The sequence below is a fragment of the Pongo abelii genome, chromosome 16, assembly GCF_028885655.2.
Source record: "Pongo abelii isolate AG06213 chromosome 16, NHGRI_mPonAbe1-v2.0_pri, whole genome shotgun sequence".
Taxonomy (NCBI): Eukaryota; Metazoa; Chordata; class Mammalia; order Primates; family Hominidae; genus Pongo; species Pongo abelii.
The window spans coordinates 21,206,201-21,230,037 of record NC_072001.2 but is presented as its reverse complement, the minus strand read 5'-3'; the positions used below and the strand labels follow the sequence as shown (position 1 = coordinate 21,230,037).

At 47.6% G+C, this 23,837-nt stretch overlaps 1 protein-coding gene and 1 pseudogene across 7 annotated transcripts in view; both read right to left on the bottom strand.

Moving 5' to 3' along the window:
- The window catches only part of LOC112131910 (histone-lysine N-methyltransferase, H3 lysine-36 specific-like), an 85,834-nt gene extending 69,167 nt beyond the window's left edge, over window positions 1-16,667 (bottom strand). For 6 of the 7 annotated variants that reach the window (XR_010137352.1, XR_010137353.1, XR_010137354.1 and 3 more), the window contains exon 1: window positions 4-95. The gene's annotated coding sequence lies outside the window, so the exon portion shown is untranslated. Of the gene's footprint in view, window positions 1-3; window positions 96-16,571 lie in introns of those variants that run through there. The other variant, XM_063716518.1, reaches the window with a different exon arrangement.
- On the bottom strand, window positions 399-20,484 carry LOC129050004 (protein WWC3-like; annotated as a pseudogene).
- Between the last annotated feature and the right edge of the window lie 3,353 nt (window positions 20,485-23,837).

Below are 23,837 nucleotides of genomic sequence, written 5' to 3'. Positions count from 1 at the left end.
GACCTGACGCGCAGGGCCCAGTGGCCTCGCCCCGCCGACGTGCGGACGCAGCCTCCCAGGAGCCGCTGGCTCAGCCGGCGCCCGCGATCCCGGCGCCTCTCGCGGCCCGAGGGGCGGGCCGACGCGGGACTGCCGCCCCCCTGCGTACGGCCAATCGCAACGACGCTGCTCCGCGGGCGCAGCCAATGGGGAAGAGGAGCCCTTCGCCGCTCCTCCCGACTCTCCCGCTTCCAGCAATCCCGCTTATCTTCCTATTTGGAGCGCCCTGGCCGCGCCAAGGCCAACAGCGGGCGCCGGAAGGCGGGATTTCCGCACGCCAGCACTCCCAGGGGAGACTGCTTGGCCCAGAGCGCTCTTAATCACGCGGCGGCAGGTGGTCGCGCTCACACAAACTGGAGCTATCCAGGGCGCGGGTCGAGTGGGGAGACCAGCTGCCCTGGGTATGAGAACAGATCTTTGTGCGGTCGGCCCGCTTGGGCCTGCAGAGCTTCCTCCTGTGTGTTCAACTGAACACAGCAAAAGTCTTGGGCAGATTACACGGAGCAGCTGTGGAAGCACTGTGCAGGGAATCCAAGAAGGAAACAGACCTCCAGCGACCACAAAACAAAATTGAAGAAATATAAAACAATATAGGCTGGGCATGCTGGCTCATGTCTGTAATTTTCAGCCTTTGGGAGGCCGAAGAGGGAGGATCCCTCGAAGCCGGGAGTTGGAGGATCCCATGTTGCCAGACTGGGCAACATAGCAAGACCCCATCTCTAAAAAATAAAAATAAAAAAATTTAACAATTGGCCAGGTGTGGTGGCACACACCTGTGATCCCAGCTGCTCGGGAGGCTGAGAGAGGAGAATCGCCGGAGCCTGGGAGGTCAATAATGCTACAGTGAGCTGAGATCGTGCCACCGCACTCCAGCCTGGGAGTGAGATCCTGCCTCTAAGAAAGAAAAATACCGGCCGGGTGTGGTTTCTTATGCCTGTAATCCCAGCACTTTGGGAGGCCGCGGCAGGTGGATAATTTGAGGTCAGGAGTTCAAAACCAGCCTGGCCAACATGATGAGACCCGCTTCTCTACTAAAAATACAAAGATTAGCTGGGTGTAGTGGCACATGCCTGTAATCCCAGCTACTCGGGAGGCTGAGGCAGGAGAATCGCTTGAACCCAGGAGACGGAGGTTGCAGTGAGCCGAGATTGAACCACTGCACTCCAGCCTGGGGGACAGAGGCTGCACCACTGCAGCCTTGACTTACCGAGTTCAGGTGGTTCTCCACCTCAGCCTTGCCACTAGCTGGGACTGCACGCACGTGCAACCACGCCTGGCTAATTTTGTATTTTTTGTAGACAGGGTTTTGCCATGTTGCCGAAGCTGGTCTCAAATTCCTGGGCTCAAGTGATCCACCCGCCTCAGTCTCCCAAAATGCTGGGATTACAGGTGTGAGTCACTGCACTTGGCTAATAGTAATGAACTTTGCACAGAAGGAAAGATGTTATTATTTTGTTGGTTATGTTTTATCTATATTTTCTAATTTTTCTAAACATGTAAAGATAAAATTCTAAAAACTCAATAAGACCTCAGAACAAAAAAATTAGAGTATAAATATTTATTTTAGTTAACTTGTACAAATTTGGTTTCTGGAAAAAGAATGGAATAGATTTCCTGAGAAAAAAAATACACCACTTTGGCCGGGTGTGGTGGTTTACGCCTGTAATCCCAGCACTTTGGGAGGCCGAGGCAGTGGATCACCTGAGGTCAGGAGTTCAAGACCAGCCTGACCAACATGAAGAAACCCGTGTCTCTACTAAAATTACAAAATTAGCCAGGCCTGGTGGCACGCACCTGTAATCCCAGCTACTCAGGAAGCTGAGGCTGGAGAATCGCTTGAACCAAGGAGGCAGAGGTTGCAGTGAGCTGAGATCGCACCATAGCACTCTAGCCTGGGTAACAAAAGCAAAACTCTGTCTCAAAAAAAAAAAAAAAAGAAAGAAAGAAAGAAAAGCAGACTGGCTGAAAGGATTAAAAAACAAAATATGATCCACTAATGTGCTATCTACAAGATAAATATTTTAAATACAGAAACGGATTGAAAGTCAAAGTATACAAAGATACAATTAAAATAGTAACCAAAAAAGAGCTGAAGGGGCTGTACTAATATCAAATGTAATACACTTTAAATTAAAGCAGGGCTGGGCATGGTAGCTCACGCCTATAATCCCAGCACTTTGGAAGGTGGAGGCAGAGAGATACTTGAGCCCAGAAGGTAGAGATCAGCCTGAGCAACATGGCATAATCCCATCTCTACAAAAAATACAAAAATTAGGCGGGCATGGTGGTACCCACCTGTGGTCCCAGCTATTTGGGAGGCTGAGGTGGGAGGATCATGTGAGCCGGAGAAGTTGAGGCCGCAGTGAGCTAAGACCGGGCCCCTGCACTCCACCCTGGGCAACAGAGCGAGAACCTGTCTGAAAATAAAAAAAAATAAAACACAGGGTTGAGAGACAAAAAAGGACATCCTTTTTTTTTTTTTTTTTTTGAGATGGAGTTTTGCTCTTGTTGCCCAGGCTGGAGTGCAATCGTGTGATCTTAGCTCACTGCAACCTCCGCCTCCCGGGTTCAAGTGATTCTCGTGCCTCAGGCTCCTGAGTAGCTGGCATTACATGTGCCTGCCATCACGCCCAGCTAATTTTTGTATTTTGGTACAGATGGGGTTTCACCATGTTGGCCAGGCTGGTCTCAAACTCCTGACCTCAGCTGATCCACCTGCCTTGGCCTCCCAAAGTGCTGGGATTAGAGAAGTGAGCCACCACGCCAGCCAAAACCTTCATTTTAAAAAAGGCTGGGTCAGGCATCATGGCTCATGCCTGTAATCCCAGCACTTTGAGAGGCCAATGCAGGTGGATCACCTGACATGAGGAGTTCGAGACCAGACTGACCAACATGGCGAAACCCCGTCTCTACCAAAAATACAAAAATTAGCCGGGTATGATGGCCCGTACCTGTAATCACAGCTACTCAGGAGGCTGAGGCAGGAGAATTGCTTGAATCTGGGAGGCGGAGATTGCAGTGAACTGAGATTGTGCCACCACACTGCAGCCTGGGTGACAGAGTGAGATGCCATCTCAAAAAAATAAAGGCTGGGTGCCAGATGTGATGCATAGGCCTAGTTTGTTGACTCCTGTGCTTAAGATATAAAACTCTAAAGAACAGTGGGAGGAGGGAGCTTCCCTCTAGAGGCACAGGAGTGGGCAAGTTGGTCCCTGAGCAGTGACTTTATAATAACATGTTACACTGTGTTTTTTGTTTTTGTTTTGTTTTTTTTTTTTTTTTGAGACGGAGTTTCGCTCTTGCTGCCCAGGCTGGAGTACAATGGCATGATCTCAGCTCACAACAACCTCCGCCTCCCAGATCAAGCGATTCTCCTGCCTCAGCCTCCCAAGTAGCTGGGATTTCAGTCATGCAACACTACGCCCAGCTAATTTTGTACTTTGAGTAGGGACGGGGTTTCTCCATGTTGGTCAGGCTGGTCTCGAACTCCTGACCTCAGGTGATCTGCCTGCCTCGGCCTCCCAAAGTGCTGGGATTACGGGCATGAGCCACCACACCCAGACTATTTTTTTTTTTTTTTTAGACAGCGTCTGACTCCGTTGCCCAGGCTGGAGTGCAGTAGCACGATCTTGGTTCACTGTAACCTCTGCCTCTCAGGTTCAAGCGATTCTCCTGCCTCAGCCTCCCAAGTATCTGGGATTACAGGCATGCACCATCACATCCGACTAATTTTTGTATTTTTAGTAGAGATGGGGTTTCACCATGTTGGCCAGGCTGGTCTCAAACTCCTGACCTCAAGTAATCCGCCCGCCTCGGCCTCCAAAAGTGCTGAGATTATAGGCCTGACCCACCGGGCCTGGCCCTGTGTTTTGTTTTATGTACATTTCTATATGTGTTATATTTCACAATAAACTAAATATTAAAACAAGGAATAACTGATAGCTATGCACAATCAAAGGCATTTAATTTTCACCCTCACAAATAATTTTTTTTTTTTTTTAAACAGGGTCTCACTCTGTTCCCCAGGCTGGAGTGCAGTGGCACCACCTTGGTTCATTGCAGCCTTGACCTCCCAGGCCCAAGCGGTCCTTCTATCCCAGTCTCCCGAGTAGCTGGGACTACAGGTGCACTCCACCACACACGCCTAATTTTTGTATTTTTGGCAAAGATGGGGTTTCACCATGTTGGCCAGGCTGATCTTGGAACTTCTGGGATCAAGGAATCCACCAACCTTGCTTTCCAAAGTGCTGGCATTACAGGCGTGAGCCACTGTACCCAGCCAAGAATTGCTTCTTCTCTTTACCTAAGTAAAGACCTCTGCAGAAACACTGGGAGATCTTTGGAGAGAGGAGATTTTTCAAATAAAAAATTTAATACTTGGCTGGGCGTTGTGGCTCACCCCTGTAATCTCAGCACTTTGGGAGGCCGAGGCAGATGGATCACAAAGTCAGGAGATCAAGACCATCCTGTCTAACACGGTGAAACCCCATCTCTACTAAAAAATTACAAAAAATTAGCCGGGCATCGTGGCAGGTGCCTGTAGTCCCAGCTACTTGGGAGGCTGAGGCAGGAGAATGGCGTGAACCTGGGAGGCGGAGCTTGCAGTGAGCAGACATCAGGCCACTGCACTCCAGCCTGGGTGACACAGCAAGACTCCATCTCAAAAAAAAAAAAAAAAAAATTAATACTTTGGGAGGCCGAGGTGGGCAGATCGTGAGGTCAGGAGATCGAGACCATCCTGGCTAACACGGTGAAACCCCGTCTCTACTAAAAACACAAAAAATTAGCCGGGCATGGTGGCAGGCACCTGTAGTCTCAGCTACTCAGGAGGCTGAGGCAGGAGAATGGTGTGAACCCGGGAGGCGGAGCTTGCAGTGAGCCGAGATCGTGCCACTGCACTCCAGCCTGGGCGACAGAGCGAGACTCCTTCTCAAAAAAAAAAAAAAAAAAAAGTAAGCAGAAACATCATCAGAAGCAGTTGAGAAGAATTCCAGGGAGTCCTCTAGGAATAAAGAGGCATTCTGAGGGATGGCTTTTTAAAATGTTTCCTCTAAAGTCATCTGTCTCATTAACAATGAGTATTGTCTAGAAGGATCTCGTTTTATTTATTTATTTATTTTCTGAGATGGGGTGTCGCTCTGTCACCCAGGCTGGGGTGCGGTGGTGTGATCTCGGCTCACTGCAACCTTCGCCTCCCAGGATCAAATGATTCTCCTGCCTCAGCCTCCCGAGTAGCTGAGATTACAGGCGCCTGCCACCAGGCCCAGCTAATTTTGTATTTTCAGTAGTGTCAGGGTTTCACTGTGTTGGCCAGGCTGTTCTTGAACTCCTGACCTCAAGTGATCTGCCGTCCTCGGCCTCCCAAAGTGCTGGGATTACAGGCGTGAGACACTGTGCCCAGCCCAAGGCTCTCATTTTATAAACTGACATGATTTCTTTTTGTTATGAATGAACACTGTTCTGGTCCTTCAGTAAACCCGTCACATACATTAACCATGTCATCTATAGGTACTTTTTCTGCAGTGTTAATGTCGTCATTATCACAATCACCCTGATTCAGATCAATGTCAGCTCTATCACCATGGGTGAATGAAGAAACCGGAGCCTCTTTGTCGATATTAAAAGCTTTCTTGTTATCCGCTTCTTCCAGCTTACTGACAAACTGAAGGTATATTGTTTGCATATGTAAGGATGTTACATATTTTTCTCACTTTCCTGAAGAAACCATCAAAATCACCACCTTGTTCATTATCATCAGTGAATACAGTTGAAGGTCAGAAGTTGTGCCAGGTATGCACAGCTGTACCTTTAGTCACTGTGTTGCAGGCCCTGACAACTGCACATATGGCATCCTTCACTCCTTTTGAAACCCTTTCACACCCATACATCTATTCACAGCTGCCAGCGTATTGTTCAAGAAAGTGTTTTTATGTTTACTCTTCATCAATCTAGGGATTCCCTGGTCACATGGCAGTGAAGTCACACTTCAGGGAAAGCACACAGCATAAACATTATTTGTGATAAAATTGCAGCTGCAGGATGAGCTGAAGAGTTTTAAGGAGGAACAGTCATCATCCAGTCCAGCTTCCCTGAAATAAGCACCAACTACTGCTACAAAATATTTGTGAAACCAACCAGAAAAGATGTCCCTAGATATCCATGCCTTTCTGTTAGCATAATAATTAACTGGTAAGAAATTCATGCCTTTGGGGCAGGTGCGGTGGCTCAGGAGTTCGAGACCAGCCTGGCCAATATGGTGAAAGCCTGTCTCAAAAAAAAAAAAAAAAAAAAAAAAATCAGGAGATGCTTTATCACCACAAATCTTTTTTATTTTTATTTTTTATTTTTCATTTTTTTTGAGAGATTTTTTCACTCTTGTTGCCCAGGCTAGAGTACAATGACATGATCTCAGCTCACTGCAACCTCTGTTTGCCGGGTTCAACTGATTCTCCTGCCTCACCCTCCCGAGTAACTGGGATCACGGGCACGCGCCACCATGCCCAGCTAATTTTTGTATTTTTAGTAGAGACGGGGTTTCACCACGTTGGCCAAGCTGGTCTCAAATTCCGGACCTCAGGTGATCTGCCTGCCTTGGCGTCCCAAAGTGCTGGGATTGCAGGCATGGGCCACCATGCCCGGCCCTAGCACCACAAATGTTTAAAATGTTAATATCATGATTTTTCAGAAATTTCTGCAACCAGCCTGTTGAATATTCACAGTTCCTTTCAATTTTCAGTTCATCATGATATATCTTTATTTCATGATTAGTGCACAGTAAGTTGCATGTGTTCACTGCATTGCTGATGGAGCCACTCTCAATACACAATGGAGATCTTCATTATTAGCTTCATGTGGTGTTTTTCTATATTTCATTAACTTCTGTTAATCACCTTCAGCACAGAACATCAACAGTTACCCTCCTGTTTCTTCATATCATACATGGTGGTCATTCTAACACCATACTCTTCTGTAAGATATTTCACACTTACACCACTGTCTAGTTTCTCCAAGAGCCTGACTTACTTTCTGCACTATACATAAACATAAATTCTTCCTCTTTTCTTATTACTCTTATCCATGGGGATATCTGCAGGCTTTCTGAAAAGTTCAACAAAAGATTTATACCACAAAGCAGGAAAAAAATTGTTTTTAATTTCAAAACACAATGAATAATGCAAGGAGGCTTTTGCCCCATGTGGGTTATTTTGGAAAACTTTCTGTTGATGCATCCAGCCTGCACGTGTGCCATTTTATCACCTTTTATGGCTATAATTGCATGGGAAAATCTGGCCATGCACGTAAAAGATACATCTAAGCTGAAGGGAGCTGGAAGGATAGTTTTTCCCTGGGGGATGTTGAATAAACTGTGCTGTGTTCCTGTGTTCTGACTGACCCATTGCATGAGGTCAACTGTGGAATTTTCCACTTGTGGCATTATGTCAATATTCAAAAAGATTTTGATTTTGGAGCATTTTGGATTTTCAGATTAGGAATGCTCAACCTGCATTTTAAACAACATCTCTGTGGATTATGTAGAATATCAGAATGACATTTCAACAGAATATTATATAATTGGCACTACCACATGAATTTCAAAACCACTTTATAAACACTTCATCAATTTAGTGTCATATGGTTGTGTTATTGTCTCATGCTAAAAAACTGAGAACTGTACATCTAAACAGAATTATCAAAAAATATAACAGACATGGGAGGCCAAGGTGAGCAGATGGTTTGAGCCCAGAAGTTCAAGAACAGCCTGGGCAACAAAGTGAGCCCGTGCCTCTACTGAACATAAATAAATAGCTGCCTGTGGTGGCACACACCTGTGGTCCCAGCTACATGGGAGACTGAAGCAGGAGGATGGCTTCAGCCCAGGAGATAGGGGCTGCAGTGAGCCAAGACAGTGCCACTGCACTCAAGCCTGAATGACACAGCGAAACCCTATCTGTAAAAACAAAATAATAATAATATATATAATTGATTATATGTCATTATCTCTATAAGATAAAAGTATATGTCATGTAGGCAAAATGCAGGAGAATAAGATTTAATATATATGCAATTGCTTTATGGATCAAAAGAAAAGAAAAAAATTGAAAGATTAAAAATGGAATTTTGGGTATGTCCTTTAAAAAATCTTGTTACAGGTCGGGCACAGTGGCTCATGCCTGAAATCTCAGCACTTTGGGATGCCAAGGTGGGCGGATCACCTGAGGCCAGGAGTTCGAGACCAGCCTGGCCAATATGGAAAAACCCCATCTCTACTAAAAATACAAAAATTGTGTAGTGGTGCACACCTGTAGGCCCAGCTACTCAGGAGGGTGAGGTAGGAGAATTGCTTGAACCCCTCGAGATCACACCACTGAACTTTAGCCTCCATCTCAAAAAAAAAAAATAGCAAAATCTTATCATGTTTTATGATCAAAATATCAAAGTATATATTTTTCTTCAAAGTAATGATGAAAACAGCTAGGCAAAGTGGCCCACGCCTGTAATCCAAGTACTTTCGGAGGCACAGGCCGGAGGATTACTTGAGTCCAGGAGTTCAACACAAGCCTGGGGAACATGGCGAGATGCTGTCCCTACAAAAACTTAAAAAATTAGCCAGGTGTGGTGGGAAGCACCTGTAGTCCCACCCAGCTATTTGGGAGGCTGAGGCGGGAGGATCACTTGAGCCCAGGAGTACGAGGCTGCAATGAGCTAGGATTGTGCCACTGCACTCCAGCCTGGACAACAGAACAAAACCCTGTCTCAAAGTGGGAGCAGGGTGGTGACTTACACAAACCCATCAAATTAGTTAAGTTTTCTTTTTTTTTTTTGGAGATGGAGTCTCACTCTGTCGCCCAGGCTGGAGTGCAGTGGTGCGATCTCGGCTCACCGCAAGCTCCGCCTCCCGGGTTCACGCCATTCTCCTGCCTCAGCCTCCCGAGTAGCTGGGACTACAGGTGCCCGCCACTTTGCCTGGCTAATCTTTTTGTATTTTTAGTAGAGACGGGGTTTCACTGTGTTAGCCAGGATGGTCTTGATCTCCTGACCTCGCGATCTGCCCGTCTCAGCCTTCCAAAGTGCTGGGATTACAGGCGTGAGCCACCGCGCCCGACAAATTAGTTAATTATTGAGGTGGCAAGGTCATAATTCCATCCCAACGTCTCTCAAAACTCCCCATGAACACTGTTCATTAAAACAGGTCCCTATGCTGTCACATCATGCCCCTTAGCCCCCTCCATCACTACCCTCCTCACACAAATTGGATCTCAATCCTAGACAGTCTCCTTCTTTTGTCTTCTTCTTGGCAGGTTCCACAGGCTGTGTCTTATTGCGTTTTCTCTTTTTTTTTTTTTTTTGAGACGGAGTCTCGCTCTGTCGCCCAGGCTGGAGTGTAATGGCATGATCTTGGCTCACTGCAACATCCACCTCCTGGGTTCAAGTGATTCTTGTGCCTCAGTCTCCCAAGTAGCTGGGACTACAGGCACATGCCACCACACCTGGCTAATTTTTTGTATTTTTAGTAGAGACGGGGTTTCACCATGTTGGCCCAGCTGGTCTCAAACTCCTGACCTCAGGTGATCTGCTCGCCTCAGCCTCCCAAAGTGCTGAGATTATAGGCTTGAGCCACCACAACTGGCCGCGTTTCCTCTTATAATTGCTGTTTCCACTCTACCTTTGGGGTTTGCTTCTCTCACAGAGTAACTTCTCAGACTAGGTTTCAATCCTCCAGCTCTCTATTTCCTTGCAGCTCACAATGAAACCAGCAGATAGCACAAAAGACTGGAAATTAAAGTGAGAAATTCCGTACTGGGTGCATCTATTAGGTGACAGAGACCTTATGGCTCATAAAACCTAAAATATTTACTATCTGGCACTTTAAGAAAAGTTTACCAACTCTTTTCCTAAATAAAAAATAGAGTAACATACTGAGGCTGAGGCACGAGAATCACTTGAACCCAGGAGGCGGAGGTTGTAGTGAGCCGAGGCAGCTCCACTGCACTCCAGCCTGGGTGACAGAGCAAGACTCCATCTCAAAAAAATAAAAAATATATAAAAAGATGCATACATTGATTCTCCTTTTTGAGCTCCATCAGACTCAAGCCTTAGGCCCCCAGGGCCAGGGAGAAAGACTTCTTTCTAAAACCCAATCACCCAAAGGTGAAAGAAGCTAGAAAAATATCTTACCGCTCAAAAAATGAACAAAGTGTCAATGCATGAAAGGTTCAGTACAGAATCTTTTTGTGATTTCCAGTAACACAGGTGATTCTGCATACGGAGAACAAAATAGTAAGACTGGCTTCAGACCTTTTGGTTAGAGGTTCAAACACCCCACTGTCGCTGGCTAGTGAATAATCCGACAGGCATGTGGAGATGCAGCGTACCCTCCTCTCCAACCTCTTGGCACTGTCTTCTCAAAGAGTCACTGCTGCAAGTAAGGGACACACACAGGGTCAGGAAATGACAGCACCGGGGACCGGGGTCCTTGACGCTGGAGCACACACTTCATCACTGAGTGTTCCAGAGACTCACTGGGACACACACACGGTGACATGCTGCGCTCTAGTTGTTTTTCACATTGGAAAATTGAATAAATGAACTTCTGGCTACCTCTTGGATTCATAAATCTATTTCCACCCCCTTAATGAACACACAGAACATAAGATGATGGTGAGAAGCCCCTCAAATGGCACTTTCTGAAAGCCGCGCACACCCACGAGACACGAAAGCAGCATTAGCCTGATGGGAACAGCAGTGGCGCTCGCCAAGAGGTCATGGTTTTCACTGCCTTCTTTATGCTGTCGGATATTTCCCATGTTTTATACAACAAATACTGCTTTTATACTCAAGAAAAAAACATTTTAGTTATCCAAATAAACGCTGGAAAAATTAGCAACCTTCAAAGCAGAGGACACAGTTGAACCCACACTCATCCTCTGAAAACACCACCTGGGAGGCCTGCGGCCCCGGGGGGAGGAAGCTGGGGCTCAAGCCTGGTCGTCTCAGTGACAGCAGGCAGGAGCCTTCCAGCCGCCCTTCTGGGTTAGCACGCTGCTATTCCTGGCACGCCTATTTTTATCTTTCACATCTATTTTATTCAAGAGCCAAAAATAGCCATTGAAACATTTCCTTTTAACATTTCATCAGCCATTTCTACCCATTTCCTCATAGCAATAAGTTCCTTTTAACAAAACCAATACAAACGTGTATATAATCTTCCCACGCTAAATGCACCTGTGAGCCCAGGAGTCTGCTTTCTGGAGGGGCGCACTCGGCTGGAATATGGAATCAAATTGGAAGCCCCAGCTGGGCACTCCACCGTCACTCAAAGCCAGCTCCCGCTTTCATCTCTGCACTTTTCTTTGGCTGAGTTCTAGAAACGGAAAGGGTTGACCTTTGTGCCTTCCTAAACTGACTCCACTGGCGACCATCTCTCCTTTCAACCAAACTATCATCCACGCCAATGAAATACAAACATGTTCAACAGCACACGGAGCACATGGGGCTGTGGCCTTTGGCCTTGCGAGGTCAAGTGGAGGCCGAGTGAATCTTCCAAAGGTCCGCCATGCCACATCCGAGGAATTTGCTGCTTCTCCCCCATCAGCCAGGGCTGGAAGCTGGCCTCCATCCTGGGGTGGCCGGAGTCACTGCCTCTCAGACAGATCAGGACTCCAGACGCCAGCTCTCCTCTTTATCCCCGCCACGTGGAAGGACCCAAACACCTGGCCCTAAACTGCAAATGGAAGCACCCCCATCCACTGCATCAACCCCCAGCAAAGGAAACCACCACTACCATTTGCATTCCCAGCCCTGACACGCGTGGTCCCCAGATTCAGCTGTGGATGCCTGCAAGGAAACATCACCAGGTAACGAGGCTAAGCACTGCAACCACCCTAGCCCAAGGCACAAGTCTGGCCACATTTCTCTCTCATCATTGCCATAGAAGTCAATGCAGAGAGGAAAGAAATGAAGGAGCTAATCCTCGAAGCCCAGGCTGAGTCACTGGACCCACAGGGTGGGTGGAAGTAGGAATTGCCAGGAGGAAGTCCCATCGGCAACTGCCCCGGCTGAGAAAAAGCACAGACTCCACGCTCCACACCCAGGATGCCTGCCCTGAGGCTTCAAGGCACAGAAGTGGACCCTCACGAGCAGTGCCAGGGAGAGAAGGATCAAATCTTCCCCATGTTCATGTGAAAATCTCTTTACTCCCTTTTCATCATTCAAGACGGACACTAAGAGCCAAGGACGTGAACACTGCTAGGTAAAAAGGAAGAAAATATAGTGAAAACCACAGCATAGCAAAGCTGCCAGGTGGCATATGACAGCAATGAACGCCATTACGTTCCAGAAACAAACACACACAGGGAATGAACAGTGAAAGCTTCTAGGAAAGTTCTTAAACAGCTTTTGTAGCCACCATGAATATTAACAATGAGATAATGATAAGGCCAATTGCTAAGTTGTGTTGAAGTGCAGCTATAAGATAACCCTCAATGGCCACACCCCAGCCATCCTGAACACATCCATCCACAGCACAAAGGTATGCCTGGGGCCTGAGCAACAACACTGAGCAAGGGGACTCCCAAGGCCACTTACAGTGAGCACTTCTGTCGAGCCGCATGAGAACAGATTAAAAAAAAAAAAAGGCACAAAGTGAAAACACTGCAGAATTTAAGCCAACAACATTAAACGGAGTATCAGTATCATAAAAACATCAATATGAGCAAAGTCAAGATTTTTACAGGTTTTGATTAGCTAATACTAATGGGTAGATAAAAATAGATGAGTATTTCATAATCGCAACACATTTGACTTTTTAAAATCCAGGGAAGACAAAACTGTAACAAAAACGTAAATAGCATGAAAGACCACAGTGTATTGCCCCACTCCTTTGACCTGCCTTCTGTTTCCTCCAATTGATTGAAAACACAAGGAAAAAATCATTCAGAGGCTGGTTTGCAAGTTTGGACAACCTTGATTTTTATCTTACAAAAATTTTGTCTTATTAAGACTTGCTGGGGGACGAACTTAGACTGCAATGTTCCCAGCACAGCTGATACATGATGGGGCAGGGGAGGCGAGGAGCCCCCCAGTGTCCATGCCTGAAGCTGGCTACCCAACCCGGCCCTCTGGGGACACCCAGCAGGGTCAAGTATGTCAAGTTTCTAAGGACACAAATAAATGTGTCCTTGGAACAACATAATACATATGTGTCCTTGAAACAATGTAATAGATGTAACGTATAAAACTACCACCAGATGGCAGTATCATAAAAAGCTACCACTAGTCGGCAGTGTCACCCAAGAAACCACCACCGATGTCATATAAGAGTCTACCACCAGATGGCAGTGTCACTCGGGAATTTATCGGCGGTGTCATATAAGAATCTGCCACCAGATGGCAGTGCCATACAAGAATTCATCACCAATGTCATATAAGAATCCGCCACCAGATGGCAGTGCCGTGCAAGAATTCATCACCAATGTCATATACGAATCCGCCACAAGATGGCAGTGCCATACAAGAATTCATCATCAATGTCATATATGAATCCGCCACAAGATGGCAGTGTAATACAAGTAATAATCACGAATGACTTATGACTCCACCACGAGATGGCAGCGTCTACACACGTAAGCAAATACTTCCCAGTCAGAAATTTCGACCATTATAGCATCTGCCACGGAAAGCAAAGGAAAAAATAAAGAAATCAGGATGTGAAATTAAGTCAGCGCTTCTCTCTCCCACTCTGTCTCTCCTCTGTCCCAAAGTGGCCCTTGGGCCTTGTGCAGATTTTATGCCTAACTAGACTGACATTCTGGACTCTCAATCCCTTAAGGAGAAGGTGGTGGGAGAGAGGAGGGAGACTAAGAAAAAAGTCCTAATTGGATATTTCCTTTTTGACTGAACGGAATAAACATGGAGCAATCAACGTGTGGTTATAAAGAGGAACAAAGCTAATGAAGGATACCTGCATGTATGGACTTCAGAAACAATATATCTGGGGATACCAAAGTGTGTTTGCAAACACAGGGGCAGACACCAAAATAGAGATGCCAAAAAGCCATGGGGAAGTCTGAGGACATGATGGCCTCTGGTTACGCACATAAGTGCCAACAGACTACTATTTTATAGAGTGATGAACCTATCTATTGATCCACCAATCCATCTATCTCTTGGGTAACAGAATGGTGGTGAATGGAAGGGGTCACAGAGTTGACTGCATTCAAGGGTGGAAAAGGTGAGACTCAGTCCAGGTATGTGTTCAAGGTCACACAGCTAGAAGTGGACAGGGCAGGGAACAAAAGCTTGGTCTCCCAGGTGCTAGTTTGAAGCTGTTTCCACTACACCACACTGGTTCTGCTCTCTAGTTTTACTTCTACCCTTTGAAGCATAAATACTCCATGGTATGTGACTAGGGTTTCTCAGCCTCAGCCCTCTTGACATTTGGGGCTGGACCATTCTCGAGGGGGAGGGGGTGCTGCCTTGTGCATGGTAGGGTGCTTAGCAGCATCCCTGGCCTACACTCGCCAGATGCCAGGAGCATCTCCCATCCCCTAGTTGTGACAACCAAAAATGTTTCCAGACATTGCCAAGTGTTCCCCAGGGGCAGGAGGCAAAAACACCCCTGGCTGAGATCCACTATGCTGCACAAATTATCTAGTGTTTGCCTCAATGGAACATTTAAAACATTTTTGCTGTGCAAATAAAAGTCAATTAAATGGGCTGAACTTCAGGAACGGGAGACCTTGTTCTTGATCCTCTTTAAAACCAAAGGAAGATAAAGTTGCCATGGGTGGCTCACAAAAGCACATGGGATCAATATTCCCTTCCATAGCAGTTTGGTCTTCCAAGCAGGCTACAAGCAGAAAGACCCCAGCTCCAAGGAGGAGCTGAACCAACACCATCTGAATGGATGAGGCTCCACGGAGCTCTGTGTTTTTCCATTTGAAGAACCACCAGAGAAACCAATTCAGTAGAAATGACTGATACGTACAGGCATGTCTTTTGAAATTACCCAATTATTTTCACTTCCACATTTGATAGAATTATGTTCTTGAAAACTATAAAAGATACAGAGATGTCAAAGCAACAAAAGAAGTCGAGATTTCCACTAGTTACAAGCAGACACCTGTTGGCATAATGGTCTCAGGTGGGCACACACTGACGGTTCCATCTCAGCAGGCATGCTGCAAAGGTCACGAAGGCCCTGATCCATCTCTAGCAGCCTCTGAATGTGGAAGACTGTGTGGTTCTTACCCTAGTTTTCAACAATTAAGTATTTTTTGAAAACAAGCCAAATACCTAGGAAAGACAACTTTGTCAACTTCAATGATCTTTCCCCAACACAGATCAGAAAGAGCAGGTGTGTGCTCTTCCCGATCACATCAATATTCCTAAACGTAGAGCTCACCATGGACCTGGAAAGCCAGCCGTCCTCACTCTGGACCCCACAGTTTCCTCCCTGGACATAACCCTCACCCCGCAGGAGGCCGTGTCTGCACTTACTTCCACCCAGGGGAGCGCCAGCTGGTGGGAGTCCTCGCTCGTGCGACCCTTCCCCATCCCCAGGGACCCCGTGTGGCTCAAGGGCTGCCACGCCTGGTAAGTCTTCGTCACCCAAAGCTGAGGCGTGGCCCCACAGTGTGTCCAGGGCCCCCAGGCCTGGCCCCTCCCAGCTGTCCACCAGCTGCGCCAGTGGCGAGTCCTGCCAGCAGGGAGGAAGGGCATGTCCAGGGGTGAGCTTGGGGGTGACAGCGAGGACAGGGAGGAGCGGGAGGACAGCGATGCCAGAGACTGGGGTGTGTCCAGGGACTGCCTCTGCTTGTGGAAGCCGGAGGGACCTGGGGGCTCTGAAAAGGGGGCATCTCACCCCAGCGCATTGAAGGGAATGAGGTGGAAGTGTAGAAGCTGGTTGCCCTCAGCGATGGGCTTCTCGTACTGCGGGAGGCTGTAGATGTCCATGAAGCTGACCGAGCTCAGGGAGCCCCAGCTGGAGGCCAGAGACCACGGCTGCTCTCCGAGGACACTGGCAGGGTGCTGGCACACAGGCTGAAATGAGACAGTATGGTCATCTGAGATGGCAGGGCAGCCACCCCTGCTCACCCTGTGAGCACGGAAAGAGTAGCAGAGAGCAGTCAAGTCGGCAACAGCAGAGACCCGTGCCCAAGTCCCAGTCCCAGTCCCAGTCCTGGCTGGAACACCTACTAGCCAGGTACACTTGCTTAAGCCATTCATCCCCTCTGGGCTCCCACGGGCTCACTGGGGCTGGGGTGAGAACAGTTCCCACCTTGGGCATTGTTAGGAGGAATATCTGAGAAAATGACACATCTAAGGCCCTTGACATTGCACTCTACCATATGGTAAGGGCTGAAGAATGTGCGCAGAGCCATTCTTGAGCAGCCAAATCTTACTAGCTTAAAAAATTCATATGCTTTAAAAAAAAACCCAAAAGAAAAATGTGCATGTGTATAGATGTACACTCCTGAAACTGTTAATTAGGTTACAAAATCCTTGAATACATTTGACTTCAGGCCTCTTACCCTGAAGCCAAATGTGGTTCTCTCCATATTCCTTGAGTCATACAGCAGTAGCGTGTTAAATGTATAATGTATCCATTCTGTGTTAACAACATTTCAGGTCGAGCTCCAGTAGGAGAAAAATAAGCTACAAGAAACGAGTTCACGTACCAGTCATTGGAACACTATGAACAAATACAGTTTTCTCTTTGAAAGTAACCTACCTTTTTAACTGGGACTGGAGGGAGGATGTTAAGTGGGTGCCTTCTTCCAGCTGCATAAGTAGACAATTCCTTTTTTCCTGAAGCAGAATCCTGTAGGTAAGAAAACAGTCGATGAGTACATTTCAAAGACAGGGAGAATATTTTCATAACAAGACATTCCACTATGAATTCCCTCTAGCTGAATCAGGTTGCAATGACCCCCCATTCTCAAAGCACCCAGGTCACAAGGGCCAAGATCACACATCCCTGGCACCCTGAGCAGGGCCTGCTACTCTGTGAAAGCGCCAGGCACAGTGCACGGGGGAGGGGATGCGTGAGAAGAGGAGTGGGCACAGCGATGGGTCAATGTGTGGGTGGGTGGCTGGGTGGGTGAGCTACAGGTGGACAGATGGGCGGGCAGCTAGATGGGGTGGGTGGCTGGATGGGTGGCTAGATGGGTGGATGGGTGGGTGGGTGGCTGGATGGGTGGCTGGGTGGGTGGGTGGCTGGATGGATGGGTGGCTGGATGGGTGGTTAGATGGGTGGATGGGTGGGTGGGTGGCTGGATGGGTGGCTAGATCGATGGATGGGTGGGTGGGTGGCTGGGTGGGTGGATGGGTGGATGAGTGGCTGGGTGGGTGCATGGGTGGCTGGATGTGTGGCTGGGTGGGTGGGTGGCTGGATGTGTGGCTGGGTGGGTGGGTGGGTGGCTGGGTGGGTGGATGGCTGACTGGGTAGGTGGCTTGGTGGGTGGCTTCGTGGGTGGTTGGACGGGTGTCTGGGGATGGCTGCTTGGATGGATGGGAAGAGGGGTAAGTGAGCAGAAGGACAGATAACTAGCAGATGAGCTCAAATGCGGAGCACGCAGTCATCTGTTCAAATTCCTTGGAACAAATCAGATTCCCTCATACTAGGCCACCTTCTAGACAAGAACAAATATCATTCTAAATTTATACAGTTAAAACATTAGAAGCAAATGAAACAAAATAGCAGCCGTTGCCATCTCCAGGTTACGGGGTTGGAGGTATTTTTGTTTTCCTTCCTTCTACTTTTTTCTACTTAGTAATTTTCTAGAATAAAATTTGTTCCTACTGCAATAAAGCCCACCACCTAGAATCGAGCCTACCATGGATAGGCACTCAATAAACAGTTGTTGGACAACTCCATGAATAAATATGTTCACCTCTAGAAGGAAACACTCCTGGTTTACAAATGGAAATGACACTGTGACGTGTGGCCACAGTAGGCCCCTTTAATACCTTCCTCTTTCCACCAACAGGGAACGGGACATGCTGAAGGGGTTTGAAGAGCTTGGCTAGGTGGGAGTGAGAGGAAACCAGACACAGTGTCCGACAGCAGCCTGGGATTCAGAGAATCCCACCTGGCCGGTCACTCACAAGCTGTGTGGCCTTAGGCAAATGTCTCACCCTCTCTGAGCCCTTAGTTTCATTACCTGTAAAAATGGAGTCCACAATCTCCAGCTCAGGGAACTGATGCTGCATAGATAAAATAATGTACTGCAAATGACAGGTGATCGACAAAGAGCTGCTATCACCCATAAAGGAAACAGATGTGCCACCAACTTAGGATAAGGAAGACAAACCAGTCTGAGTTTGTTTATGAGTTTCAACCACATGCCAGAAATTCTGATGAGCCTTTGTTTCTCTTGATGCAAACAAAATTCCAAATGGTGCCATGCAGAGGTCAGCTGGCGAGAGAGTACAAGCATCGTCCTACATGGAGCCACGACACAACCCACTTTCAAGTTCAATATCATATATTGAAACCAATGCTTTCCAAAGCGTGATCCAAAGACCCCTGCGGATCCCTAAAACGCCTTCAAGGGTCCCATGAGTTCTCCTCCTTCCCAAAGGCATTCAGTAGGCAGCTAGATGGTCTTCATGTGTTCTCTCAAAATGACCCCATCTCAACTGGCCAAATGCACCAAGGGCCAAAGCAGCTGCCTTCTAGCAAGCCAGATGCTAAAGAGATGGACAGCAAGGGCAAATAATATCACTCTTCTCACTATAGTTTTTTGTTTCAAAAAAGTTATCAGTCATAGAAATGTTACTAATATTAACACATAATAGGGTTTTTATTGTCTTTTTTTATTTGTGGAGATGGGGCCTTGCTCTGTTGTGCAGGCTGAAGTGCAGTGGTGTGATCAGAGCTCACTGCAACCTCCACCTCCCGGGCTCAAGCCATCTTCCCACCTCAGGCTCCCAAGTAGCTGGGACCACAGGCACGTGCCACCCCACCCAGCTAACTTTTGTATTTTTTGTAAAGAAGAGGTTTTGTCGTGTTGCCTAGGCTGGTCTCGAACTCCTGAACTAAAGTAATCCTCCTGCCTTGGCCTCCCAAAGTGCTGGGATTACAGGCGTGAGCCACTGTGCCTGGCCTATTGTTATCTTTAATAAATAAATATTTTAAAAATTCCCCAGGGCTAACTTCTAAATTAGTAAATACTGACAGATAAAAATCCACGTAAACACTGACAGGTCCCTGGGTGGGGAAAAATGAAAAACAAAACCAAACAGTTAGAAAAAAGAACTTTAAAAAAACCAACACAAACAAAAGCTCTTTGGAATCCACTGCATTTTAACATTGGAAGGAGGTTCTGAGACCAAAATATTTGAGAACACGTGTAATAAACTCTTGAGTAGAATGTTCTAAGATTCCACTTACCTATGATATTTTAATTTTTAAGGAAAATGTTTTGATAGCTTGTACAGATAAAAGTAATGTTTAAAAAGCAATTCTGGGGCCAGGCGTGGTGGCTCACACCTGTTATCCCAACACTTTGGGAGGCTGAGGTGGGCGGATCACGAGGTCAGGAGATCGAGACCATCCTGGTTAACACAGTGAAACCTGTCTCTACCAAAAATACAAAAAATTAGCTGGACGTGGTCATGGGTGCCTGTAGTCCCAGCTACTTGGGAGGCTGAGGCAGGAGAAAGGCATGAACCTGGGAGTCGGAGCTTGCAGTGAACCGAGATCGCGCCACTGCACTCCAGCCTGGGTGACAGAGCGAGACTCCGTCTCAAAAAAAAAAAAAAAAAAGAAAAAGCAATTCTGAAGTTCCACTGAGGGGCTTATAGAAAGCCACACTGCTTTGTATGCACTGCCTCATTCCTTACCGGTCTTTGGGTTGTATCCCTGCTTTTCAGATGAAGAAACTCATATAAAGTAGCTTGCCTCTGCTACACAAGTTCAAAGTTCGGTCAGGCTGGCTTGACCCTAAAGCCAAGGCACATTACCAACAAACAGGCATTTCCTTTACTACTGAAAAACATTTCCCCAATTTTCTGTGATACTCACATCCTATCTGATGCTTATCAAGGGCGATATCCTCAAAAACCCCATCTTTTTCAGAAGATGGGGAGCTGAGAGTTTTCAAAGGGAGTTTAAAAGTGAGTTCAAAATACATCCCTCATTGGGCTTTGGAGCTGTAACTTGGAACCCACTCTCACAAGCACCAGGACACTATTAAGTCACAGAGGACCCCAGGGGCAGAGATGACACCAGCAGAGCGTATCCAGTGGCAAACAGTGACCAGCCCCAGGAAGCGATTTGTTGTAGGGAATTTACCCAAGCCTGGTCCAAGGCTATTAACTTTTTTCTTAATGCTTTTCAGAAATTCTAACCCAACCTGAATTCTATTAGCTCAAATCCCAAATTAATAGAATCTAAATTGAGTTCCTACTGAAAACTGGCTCCACTCTTGAGTGACCAGGTAGAATTTCCAACCCATCGCTAAATCCATCAGCACATTCCAGCTCTGTTTTCACACAGATGACATACAGATACATTCATATGTACGGCTCGGTTTTAGACTGCCTTTAGTCATGACTTATTTTCAGATTGTTTTATCTGTAGTGAAAAAAGTTTTAGATCAAATTCCCCCCTTCTATCCAATACAACACATTTGTCATTATACAAATAGGTGCATTTTGGAGTGTGCAAGAGACAGTGCATCTGGATACAAGATCACACACAAGTGCCCATGAGTGCCACATATGCAGTCTAATTTTATGCTGGTTATTCTGAAAGTTGCAGATGACTAAAAATGTAACTTCCTTACCAAACAGGGGCCACGCTGGCAATAACTGAGACATCTAAAAACTGGCTGGAAAATAAACTGCTAGAATAAGAGTCTTAGACATTTGCCTGACTTCTGTACTTATATTTTCAACAAAAAGAAAAGGGGTTACAGTTTCCTGGCAGAAAACTGGCCAGGGCCCAACTCCTAAAGCACATAGCCTTGTGTCTCCAATTCAAAGGAAATGAACTTCAAAGAATATTTACCACTGCTATGAAAAGGAGTAGAAAAGTAAGCTAACAGATTAAGAAAATATAAAGTCTAATTTACTGTCTTCATTTACTTTACATAAAGTACTTTATTGTAAAGATGCCATTAAATTATGACAAAGGAAAACATGACTTCAGGTTCAGCAGAACCAAATTTTTGCTTTTTGATAGATCTTTCATTTTATAATCACCCCTATAATAAAAGCAGTCATCCTTGGAAAGAGGATTTCTCAGGATGACAGGCATCTTGCAATAGAGACGTGGGGTTCTCTGTTGAACATCAGCATCTTGTATAAATGCCTGCCACACACTAACATGAGCAAGCTAAAATAACAAAGGATATCACAAGCATTGACACAAGCCTTCCGAGAGATTATCTAGGTATGTGTCCTTCACCTCAAGCCTGCTCCCTCAGCCCAGGAGATGTGCACCAGCTCCCTCCAGAGATGCCGGCTCTGAGCAGCTGGGAGGCCGCTGCACGTATCATCTGCCAGGGCGGGAGGCTTGAAGGAGGTGAGCATCTCTCTCTTTCTCCCCCCGGATGACACCCCAGCCAGGCAAACGCCTCCCATTTGCTGCTGATAACACTGCAGGTGAGACAGGAAGACTGGGCCCAGCTCTACAGCTGGCACAGCTCAGCCTTAAGGCGCCAACCTCACTCTCTCTGCACCTGGCCCACGCCAGTCTCCTAATGCTGCCAGCCTGTGCTGGGGGAAGCCTCCTACCATGTGGCCCCATACTTGCACACTGCAAGCACCCCTCCATTGAAGGGAGGTGGCGTGGAGAAATGGGCCCTGTGTGTACCGGCACAGAAGGCCCAGAGCTACAAGCGCCCCACCCCCATGAGATGTGCGTGCCAGTGCTTAGCACATGTGGATGTGCTTCTCCCGCCAAGGTCATTTAGCGGCAGATTCAGGAAACACACTTGGGGCTATTAGGTCCTGGTCGAGGGCTCTGAGTCCCAGGACTCAGCACCTGGGCTGGTCTCACGTGAGGCCCCCATGTGAGTCAAAGCTGGTCTGGCTTTGCTGTCCCCACCCTTGAACCCAGGCATCGGGGCTAACACTGGCTCCATGGAGGGCTGCAGACTTGTACTCAGGGGCCACAGCATGTGTGTGTGCTGGATTTCCACATGTTGACAGCAGCCACAGTCAAATGAGCATGGGTGTGGGGCCCTGAGATGCAGGCGACATTTGTGGGGCCAAGTCCTCCCCCCTTCACAGAGAAGCAACAGCAACTCCCAGGTCCTCCTATGCAGAACACACATACAAGAATATCAGGGGTGGAACAGAAGGAAATGTTTAGCTGAAAACAAATGCAGCCGTGCAAGAGCACAGTAGAAAACTTCAGCTGCACAGTCCCTTTCACATTCAGATTCTCCTCGTGGTTGATTCTGGGTGAGGTGACAGGGCATGCCACCATCTCAGGCAAAATGAAATTCACCTGCCCAGGGCTCTGAGCTCAACTCTCCAGACACCACTGCTTTCCTGAGGCTGCCATGAGCCCCTCGTGCCAAGCCACAGACTTGTCTCCTATGAAGATGACCCATGAACATCCAAGCATAAAGGACGCCAACAATACAGACACCCATTGTGAAACAGTAGGAGTAAGAGCATCTGAACAGATCCAATCATACAAGCGTCTATTAGAGTCTCTGTGGAGCTGCTCATGTGAGCTCCGGGGGCGAGACTTTAACACGTGGGGGAGGGGCTGCTCTCCAAAGCCCAGCTGATAGCCACAGAGAAACTGCTGTTAAGTGTGGAAGGCAGGCCCAGCCTTTGACACAATCTGCAATCTCACACAGCAAGTGGAAACCAGGACACATGGCACACGAGGAAAGGCTGAACGACCCAGTGGCACCGAATACCAAAGCCACCATGCTGGCTTTGCTTGTCCTGCGTGGTGAAGGAGCCTCGGGACAGATGCACGACAGGTGGCCAGCTTCCTAATGCCAGAGAAGAGCAGGCTCTCCTGGTTAGAAATCAAAGTTGGAGAGGAAAGCAGTAGGTGGATTCCCACCATGCTCACCCTGTCAGGAACAGGGAATTCTTCCCCCCATGCAACAGAGCTGCCCGGGCCGGAGTGGGACCACAGCCTGCTCAGGGCACTGTCCCACAAAGGCAGGTGAAAGCACCAAGCACAAACTTCGGGAAGGGTGGGGCATGGTGGGAGGTGGAGGTCACCCATCTTCCCTCACTCCTTCCCCCTTATCACCTCCTGCTTCAGAGCAGAGGCTCCAGAGACCCAGGGAGCAGAAGGCAGTGTCCCCCACCGCATGCCCCTCCTAGACCAGGGAACATCCAGGCAGGAGAAGCTCTGAGCGATCATCAGGAACACTCTTCAGCCACACACAAGCCACCCTGTGGAGTTTTTCCAGCAGGCTTTCTGCTGGAGGTCCTGTCCCCGCTGACCCATCTCTCCATGGCGCTTTGTGCGGAGGTGGCCCGGGCACATCGCAGCTTCTCCTCCAGGCGCTCCCGCTCCTCCTCCAGCAGGACCACATCTCCCGCGGAGCGGCGCTGTGCAATGATGAGCTGAAGCTCCTGCCGCAGGGCCTCCTTCTCCTTGATGAGCTGCAGCCGGTGCCTGTCAGCCTCGGCCGTGCCTGGCCGGGACTCATTGTCAAGCTGGGCCAGCTGCTGCTGGATGTTGGCGACTTTGCAAGAGAGACAGGGAGGAAACAAGGACATCAGCGGACGGAAAACGCCATCTTCACATCGTCTCCACGTTCCACACTGATTCTGTAAACTCCCTTTGCCAAATAAGTAGTGAAATGATT